Source organism: Lithobates pipiens, unplaced genomic scaffold, assembly GCF_037356315.1.
Source record: "Lithobates pipiens isolate NorthernLeopardFrog02 unplaced genomic scaffold, aLitPip1_a1.2 Scaffold_28, whole genome shotgun sequence".
Lineage (NCBI taxonomy): Eukaryota > Metazoa > Chordata > Amphibia > Anura > Ranidae > Lithobates > Lithobates pipiens.
The window spans coordinates 166,258,175-166,268,068 of NW_027507789.1; the positions used below are offsets into that span (position 1 = coordinate 166,258,175).

The 9,894-nt window shown below is 47.1% G+C and overlaps 1 pseudogene; it reads right to left on the reverse strand.

Moving 5' to 3' along the window:
* Positions 1-5,586: 5,586 nt before the first annotated feature.
* On the reverse strand, positions 5,587-5,705 carry LOC143937785 (5S ribosomal RNA; annotated as a pseudogene).
* Between the last annotated feature and the right edge of the window lie 4,189 nt (positions 5,706-9,894).

The window sequence follows — 9,894 nt, forward strand, 5'->3', positions numbered from 1 at the left end:
CATTGGAGACGACTCTTTGTGATGGAAATGTCCACCTGCCCTGAGCGACCTCCGAAAGACAGTGAGCACCCCATCCTCGGTTGCTGGCATCTCATGGTTACCGTGACCCATGAGATGGGAATGATTGAATGGTGGTTGCGCAGGTTCTTCTCCTGCAGCCACCAAAGAAGAGACGACCTCATGGCTGGAGTGAGGAATATGCGCTGTGTCTGGCTGGATAAGTCCCACTGTTGTAGAAACCCCTTCTGAAAGGGACGAGTGTGCCACTGGGCCCACTTTACCATGGGAATGGTGGCTTACATTGTGCCAATCACCCTCAGACATTGGAGAGCCGAGAGATGGGATGCTGCAAGGGCTGCATGAATCCTGTCTCGTATGACTCCAACCTTCTCTTCTGGAAGGGCGATAGTACCTTCCACTGTGTTGAACTGCGCCCCTAGGAAAACAAGAGACTGAGTTGGATCTAGGTGACTCTTTTCTAAGTTCAGAAGCCACGCGAACTCCTGTAGAGTGGAGATGACTAGGTCTTTGTGCTCCAAGAGCTGATCTTTGTTCTGGGATAGCAGAAGAAGGTCGTCGAGATAGTGGTGGAGACGAACACATTTGACTCTGAGAAAGGCCACAACTGCCAAAAGAACTTTGGAGAAGACCCGTGGGGACGTTGTTAACCCAAAGGGAAGACATGTAAATTGAAGATGTTGATTGCCTACTGCAAAGCGGAGGTATTGTTGAAACTCCTTTGCCACGGGAACATGGAAGTAAGCGTCCTTCAAATTGACTGATATCATCCAGTCCCCCAGATACACGGACTGCTGGATGGTAAGCAGAGATTCCATCTTGAACTTCTCTTTGCGAATGAAGGAATTGAGATGGGTCAAATCTATTACCGGCCTCCATGTGCCGTTTTTCTTTTGAACCAGAAACAAAGGGGAATACATGCCCTCTCCACGTTCTTCTTCTGGAACGGGAACGGCTGCGCCTTGATCCAGTAAAGAGTTCACGTAGGTCAATAGGACTTGTTTCTTCTCTTTTGATTCTGGAAGATTTGTGGGAATAAATCTTAGCCTTGGGGCGCTGATAAAACCCCACTTGTGACCTGAGGAAATTGTTTTTACAGTCCAAAAATCCCGAATTGAGGCCGCCCAAACATGCCTGAAGTGGAGAAGACGAGCCCCCACCTGACAAGTTTGAGCGGGCCCAATTTCAAAAGGATTTCGCGGAATCCTGCTTGCCGGACGAACCCCCTTTTGAGGTATTTTTGAAAGAAGATTGCCTGGATCTCCATGACCTTGAGAATTCTCGACCAGGTCTATAGCTCCGCGCCTCCCTGGCACGATCAGGGCCTTGTCTTCTAGGAAATGGACGCCTTTGATTTTGAAGACGTCTGTCCTGGGGAAGAAACCCAGATTTCCCACCTGTAGCCCGGGATATGGCAGTATCCAGCTTGTTACCAAACAAAGATGACCCCTCAAAGGGAATACGGCACCAGGCCTGTTTGGATGCTGGATCCGCCAGCCATGGACTGAGCCATAACGCACGGCGAGCTGAGACTGCTGCTAACATATCCCGAGATATCAGGCGGATAACATCAATAGATGCCTCCCCCAAAAAGGCAGACGCCATCCTGATTTCTTGAATAGGGGAGTCTTTTGCTGATTCAATAGAAATACCCCTCAGGAATTCTTCTACAGAATCAGCCCAGGATTCTATGGCCTTGGATACCGCTGCCATTGCAAGCACTGGTTTGCAAGCCATTCCAGAAGTCAGATATATCCTTTTAAGGTCTGAATCGATCCGCCTTTCCAAAGGATCTTTAAAGGATACCGTATCCTCTAAGGGTAGGGTTACATATCTCACCAAACGCATGAGCGCTGCATCCACCAGTGGTGCTGACTCCAGGTGCTTCACATCCTCTTCTTTAAAAGGGTATAACTTCAGGATTTTTGACTGCATGGATCCCTTTTTATCCATCTTGCTCCATTCCTCGGTAATAATGTCACCCAACTCTGAAAGGAAGGGAAAAAAATGTCGCTCCTTATTGAGCTGTTTAAAGAACTTTCTCTGCTTTGGTGGGGAAGTAACAGGGTCTTCCCACTTCAGAGCCTCTCTCACTGCTTTGACCAATGAAGGCACCAGTCCATAGTCAAATCCTAAACCAGGATCCTCACAGTCAGATTCACTGTCTGAGATGGGATCAGATAGGCAGCTTGGCTGAGAGGATTCCCATGTCTCCTGCAATGGGTTCTCTCCAGGTGGAGGAGCCAATAATTCTGACGGGGATTCACACAGCTGTAAAGCGTCCCTCTCCTGCAGAGACTCCTTCACAACCCGTCTTACTATTGACTCCAAACACTGGTCTGCACCATCCCTCTCATCTGCAGCTTTGGAGAAGCAATGATCGCATAAGGATTTGTCTGAAGGAACAGGCATCCTGCACCCCCAGCATGATTTTTCCGTATGCTTGCTGGAGTGAGCAGCAGGGGGGTGAGAATAATTCTTATCACGCTGTTCAGACCTTGACCTATGCTGGCTAGATCTTGAGGAGGATTTATGGCGGTGTGATCTTGATGATCCACTGCGTCTAGAGGTGTTAGGCTGTGGATCAGACCCAGAAGGGCTGTAAGGGTAAAACAGACAGAGAGAGAAAAAGATACACAGTCAATCCTACCTATGCCAAACACTCTCTCCATTATATAAAAAACATAAATACTAAAGACCTACCTAACATGAGTGGGCTGGCCACTAGGAGGCAGTAAGGCCGCGTACACACGCACGGACTGTTCGCCCAACCTTGTCCGCTGAACAGTGTTTGGGCGGACAGTCCGCTCGTGTGTGGGGCTTCAGCGGACAGTTTCAGCGGACAGTTGGACGAACAAGGTCTTACGGAAATTCCGAAAAACTGTCCGCTGAAACAAGGTTTCAGCGGACTGTTCGCTCGTGTGTAGGCTTGTTCGGCCAACTAAGTCTCGCGCATGCTCAGAAAGGATTTTCACGCCGAAAGCTATAATGCAGTGTATAGGACGTCGTATTTTTCCTCCCGTCGTACGTGCCGTTCACGTCATCGCGCACGGTTTCAGCAAACTGTTCGTCCGTCGTGTGTGGCCATGTCCGTCCATGCTAAGTTTGAGCGGACTGTTTGCCGAAACTGTTGGACGGACAAAGTTGGGCGAACAGTCCGCGCGTGTGTACGCGGCCTAAGGCGTCCATATTCAAAATAAACCCACAGTTTAAGAAACACTGCAACCAAAGAGAAAAATAAAAATACATTTTTTTTTTTTTTTTAAAAAAGCATTTCCCCAGCCTAAGGGACATTCTCTTACCTTAAACCGCCGCACTGACAGCCCCGGGAAGTCGCTGCGACCACTGCAAACATTCCCAGGGTTCTGACAGCTTCCAAAGCCTTTTAAATTTGGCGCCCGTGACGTCATCGCCGACGTCAGACGCGAGGCGCTCGCGCGCATGCGCGGGAACCAAGCCTCGGTCTTATACCGGGTTCGCACATGCGCAGAACGCCTGCATAACCCGGAAGTAGGAGAGAGGTTTGCTGGGACGCGGAAGCGAACGCAAACGGCATGGAGGAGACCGCAAGACAAACAAGAGAAATACACACAAATACAATGCTGCCATGGATAGATAAAAGGCTCACCACTCCACCAACGATCACCTGGCCGAACGGACTGGAACACACACGCCATACCTCCAAGCAGATAATGGTCACCCATAGCAACGGGACACAGACCGTGCGCACTCAGGTAGGAAATCCTTTCTTCAGCGCTACTCTGCAAATACTCTCCATACCCTGCTTAACAGTCAGGGCCTATCGGAGGAAAAATTCTCAGTCAATCAGCCAATCGATCGTCGTGAAGTTTTGTTTCCAGGAAAGAAACCATCTGGTCCTACTGGGGAGGACAAAAAAGGAACACTGATAGTAGCCGGGAGCAAAGATTTATGGGAGTTGGGTCCTATTGGGTAATCGTGGAGGCGGGGCTACCCACACGTATGCTGCCATGGAGCCTTTCAGGAAACATCCTTTTTCCGAATCTGAGCAATTGCCTATAAGTAGACATTGACTGCTCTCACCACATCAAAAAAAAGTAGTGATTCTTTTTCCCAAAGAACAGGGTTCTGGAAAGGATGGTAGAACAATATCCTGGTTTAGATGAAAACCTGATACTACCTTTAGTAAAAAGTTAGGATGAGGACGCAATACTCCCTCATGCTTGTGGACAAAAAAATATGGCTCTTTACAAGAAAGAGCAGCCAATATTGATACCATTCTTGCAGCAGAGATGGTTACCAGAAAAAATAAGACCAAGGCAACATATCATATCGGCCCCAAAAAAGGCTGTTTTGTAATGCAGACAAAACGAAATTCAAATCCTAAGGGTTCAGGGGTTACTTAACCGGAGATTAAGCTGAGTTACCCCCTGAATAAAGTTATGGACCAAAGTATGCAAAGCAAGTAATAGCAAATAATACTGATACGGCGGAGACATGTCCTTAGAAAGCACTCAAGGCCAGCTTTATTTCTCACCCAATCTGCAGAAAAAATCAAGGACTCTACTTAGACTTATTTCCTGGGGTGCAGCTCCTGGTTTCACACCAGGATGGTTTCACACCAGGAGACATGTTTCCCAGACTCCATAATATATAACCAAGGAAGCTGGTTCTGCATAAACCAAGGAAGGAAACTACCGAACCTGACACTTCTTCAGAGTGTGGGGCTCAATAGTCAAACCGTAAAATGTATAGTTTGTAAAGTGTGGAACTTTGGACCTTGCGAGAGAAGGTCTGGCCTGGAATGTAGGGTCCATGAGTTGCCTACTGCCATCTCTACGATCTCTGCATACCAAGATTTCCTGGACCCCGCTGGGGGTCACAAGAATCAATGACTTCCCTTTCTGCTTGATCCTATGAAGAAGTTGTAGATGCAGGCAGAATAGGAGGGAATGCACAAATCAGTGAGAACTGATTCCACGGGAATAGCAAGGCATCCGTTGCGCATGCTAGCGGATCCTTTGTTCTTGACACAAAATCTTTTTTGTTGATCCAGGACACAAACAGATCTATGTCTGGGATCCCTCATCCTTGATATATTGACAGGAAGATATCCGGGTGAAGAAACCATTCTCCCAGGAAAAACTGCTGGGGACTCAAGTAGTCCGCCTGCCAATTTTCTATTCTCAGAATGAAAACTGCCAATAGGCAAAGTACATTGTTTTCTTCCCAAGATAGGATAAGATTCACCTTTTTCTGGGCCGCACAACTTCTTGTGCTCCCTTGGTGATTAATATAGGCCATTGCTGTGGCATAAACGGATTGACCCTAGCAGGACACTACTTTAAATGTAATGTTTAGGCCCTTAGAACCAAGTGTTCTGGCTGAATTTTTTAAATATTAATGGGCAAGGCAATTTCTGATCTAGGCCACTTCTCCTGGACAGCTGCCTCTTTTAGGACTGTCCCCCAACCTAAACAAAAAAAGGTTTGCATATGTTGATACTATTTCCCAGGTAACCGAAAGAAGGATTTTCCTCTCTTCGCAGATTTTTGGATGTTAACCATAAACTGAGGCTCCGGCGCACCCAGCCTACAGCACCTGATATTTCCAGGCAGTCTTTCATCCAGATACTAACCAGGCCCGACCCTGTTTAGCCTCCAAGATCGGATGAGATTGAGCACTATCAGGGTGATGTGGCAGTAGGCTTTGGAGTCAGACAAATTCGGAATGTAGAGCTCGAATTCTCTGTTACAAGCCAATAGGATACTGCTTTGCAGCAGTCTAAAATGAGACTGAGCATAAAGAACGACCTCAAATGAAGCCACCCTCTTTCCTGACAACCTCACGCAAAGTTGAAAGTTGAGAAAAACATCTTGCTTTCGACTACCTAGATCAGTCCTTTATGGCGCTGATCTTAGCCTGGGGTAAGAATACCCTTTTTTGGGTGTACCTATGATCAGACCCAAGTATTTTCTTCAGGTTTTAAAGAAGATTCCTCCTAAATTGAGAATCCGACCTAGATATTCCAGGTAGTCGAATGTGGTGACCTTGGGCCCTCAATCTGGCTAGAAAAGGAGCCAGAACCTTGTACTCAAGGTGTAGCAGCTAGATCGCAAAGCAGAGCTACACACTGAAAAAGACGATTTTCCACTTTGAACGAAAATATTACTAGTAAATGAGGAAATAGGCATATGGAGATATGCATCTTTATGCAAAATGGGGGAGATTATAGTCAGTCAAATTTTAGATTTTTGAGATCTAGAATGTCCATTTGGATTTAACAAAACTCCAATCTCTGCTCTTACATGGGGGCCACCATTAATACTTTTTGCCAAAAGATGGTCCAATGAGAGAGAAAGATTTATTTTTCTCTGGATCCTTAGGAACATTTGATCTGAGAAAACGAGGAGACAGAAACTCTTGGAACTCCAGTTTGTAGGTTAGAGCTATTGAGGAAGTCCCCCATTCGTCATGACATTCCTTCTGCCAGATCCCTGAGAACTGCAGAATAATTCTGCCTATTGAGCAAGCGGGGGGCACCTCCTCATAAGGAGGCTACAGTATCTTGTAGGCTTCCTCCCTCAAGGCCTCTTTTGTCATTGGGGTTAACCCTGAGAATTACCCTTTGAATTACCCTTTGACCTTGACAGCGGCAGCCATCATGACTGCCTGGAGGCTGATACCCCTGGCACAGAAGAAGGAGCTTTGAAAAAAAATACATTTACTCCTTCATATAAAAGGCAAAAGGGGTATCTTTCTTTTGCTAGAAATTCTTTGGATATATCCAAAATATCCCCAGATAACTGTCTTACCACCAGGGCCGCTGATAGGCCAGTACAACTGGCCCTGCTGTACCGGGCCTGGCCAGCAGGGGGGCCCGGGCAACCTGAACTGCAAAGTAAATTAAAAAAAGATTCTCCTCCACCGATCATCGTCCGCAGTGATATTCCTCTCTCTCCGCGTGAGAAGAAGTAGCAGAGTGAGAGGAGCAGAGTGCAGGGGCCGGGCGATCGAGCTATTGTGGACACTCAGGAAGAGGGAGAAAGTGATCTCTGCTGGAGCTAACAATTACACAGGTGAGGTGTATGCTTGCTTGGGGGGGGGGGGGGGGGGCTTGAAGTTCAACATCTACTACTACTCTGCAATACATACCCTGCCAATACTCTGCAATACTTACCCTGCCAATACTCTGCAATACATACCCTGCCAATACTCTGCAATACATACCCTGCCAATACTCTGCAATACTTACCCTGCCAATACTATGCAATACTTACCCTGCCAATACTCTGCAATACTTACCCTGCCAATACTCTGCCAATACTTACCCTGCCAATACTCTGCCAATACTTACCCTGCCAATACTCACCCTGCCAATACTCTGCCAATACTTACCCTGCCAATACTCTGCCAATACTTACCCTGCCAATACTTACCCTGCCAATACTCTGCCAATACTTACCCTGCCAATACTCTGCCAATACTTACCCTGCCAATACTCTGCAATACTTACCCTGCCAATACTCTGCAATACTTACCCTGCCAATACTCTGCAATACTTACCCTGCCAATTCTCTGCAATAAATACCCTGCCGATCATCGTCCGAAGTGATATTCCTCTCTCTCTCTCTCTCCGCGTGAGAAGTAGCAGAGAGAGAGGAGCAGAGAGTGCAGGGGCTGGGCGATCGAGCTATTGTGGACACTCAGGAAGAGGGAGAAAGTGATCTCTGCTGGAGCTAACAATTACACAGGTGAGGTGTATGCTTGCTTGGGGGGGGGGGGCTTGAAGTTCAACATCTACTACTACTCTGCAATACATACTCTGCCAATACTCTGCAATACATACCCTGCCAATACTCTGCAATACTTACCCTGCCAATACTCTGCCAATACTCTGCAATACATACCCTGCCAATACTCTGCAAATACTCTGCAATACTTACCCTGCCAATACTCTGCAAATACTCTGCAATACTTACCCTGCCAATACTCTGCAATACTTACCCTGCCAATACTCTGCAATACTTACCCTGCCAATACTCTGCAATACTTACCCTGCCAATACTCTGCAATAAATACCCTGCCAATACTCTACAATAAATACCCTGCCAATACTCTGCAATAAATACCCTGCCAATACTCTGCAATAAATACCCTGCCAATACTCTGCAATACATACCCTGCCAATACTCTCCAAAATACCATTTTATTTATTTCATCCATTAATGGTTTGTATTACATATAGATATTAAAGAGGTCTGTTCTCATCTGAAAACAGTATTTCTTTTGGATAATCAAACCTATAACTGGCTGGAGAAAAACAAATATCACTTGTAGACAAACCTACACTTTGTTTCAAAGCGGGGTCTGGGGAGGGGCAATGGGTGGGGCTGAAGGAGGGACCAGGGGTGGGGCCAGGGTGGAGCTGAAGGGGGCCCCGTCAGGTAGGCTGTACGGGGCCCCATAATTTTTCTATCAGCGGCCCTGCTTACCACAAAAGGGAAGGCTAGCCAGGAGCTGCTTGCATGACGATTAGTGAAGGCACAATCTGTCATAGCAACTATTGCAAACATAAAGCTGCCTCCTGGACCTACTGAGCAGGATAACCTTAAACACCTGTTAAAACTGGTTTCTCAACGATTAACCAATTATTGTCAGTGCAGGCTGAGACACTCAACCTGCCAGAGAAAAAAAGTGTTTTTTTTTTTTTTTAATAGGAATTCCAACCTTTTATCCATTGGATCCCTAAGTATTTGATTATTGTCTGCCGGACAATCAAACTTACTCACAAAGGATATAGTAGCGTTAATTGCTGGTATACCCCGCTTAGTGAATTTTCACTACCATAGGATAAAGTGTGAAAACTTTTTAGAATGGAAAATAATGCTTATGTGATCCTCCAGATACAAAAAAATTTCCCAACAAAGAATGGACAGGAAAAAGCATGCACTGCTTGAGGAGGCTTTAGCGAACCCAAACACTCGGTTAAGGGTACATAAATGTGGAGCGGATCATTCAGCAATTGAGACCTCAGAAGAGGAGTCATCAGCCTCACCATGGTCCCCTAAGGGAATCGTCTTCTCTTGCCCCTAGTTCCTCAGGCTGAGGGTCTTGACCACACTGGGATGCGATTAACCACTCTGGAATGCGCTTAAAGTCGCTAAACTTTTTAAAGACCTACCATGGCTGAGGAAAGACAGTAAAATGAACAGGGGCTGCATTGTTGAAAACAGTTGCAAATATTTAATGGCCCCGAACCCCCCCCCCCCCCCCCAGACTTACCGGAGGTCTGTTGCTGGCTGGAGGAAATGGAGGCTGCTGCTCCAGACACATCGTGAGCTCTCTGAGGAAGCATGAGAAGGTATGTGCTCTGTACAGCCCCCAGTGGTGACACATAAGCATGACAACATTTACTAACTTAAAGGAGACATTCATGGGGGGGCGTGGCCTGACTGCGGAGCTGTATGGACGTGTGAGCCCGGAGCTCCGAGCGAACGGGGACTACAGCGGCTAATAGCGACTCAGCTCAGCGGCCCTCTGCCTTGCTAGAGCAGCGGGACTCATCACAGCATTGTTCGCCATGTCGGGGAGACGCCGCCCACACCGCAAACCACAACGTTTAACCGATTTTTATCCGCTCAGCGGGAGAGAGGTGGAGCAAGATGGCGCCGAGGCCTACACGCCGCGGAGGACGGCATCTAAGCATAAGCCGATGAAAAAAAGGTACATTTCTCATAAATACAGATTTAGATGAGGAGAAATCCGCCTCCCCTCAACCCCATCCTCCCGCAGCCCTGTTAAAGCTAAACCCAGGCTGGATGAGGGCGGATTAAGTCCAGCGGTGAGCCAGGCCTCAGATTCAGGGGAGGACACCAGAGACTTGCCTGAACCTAT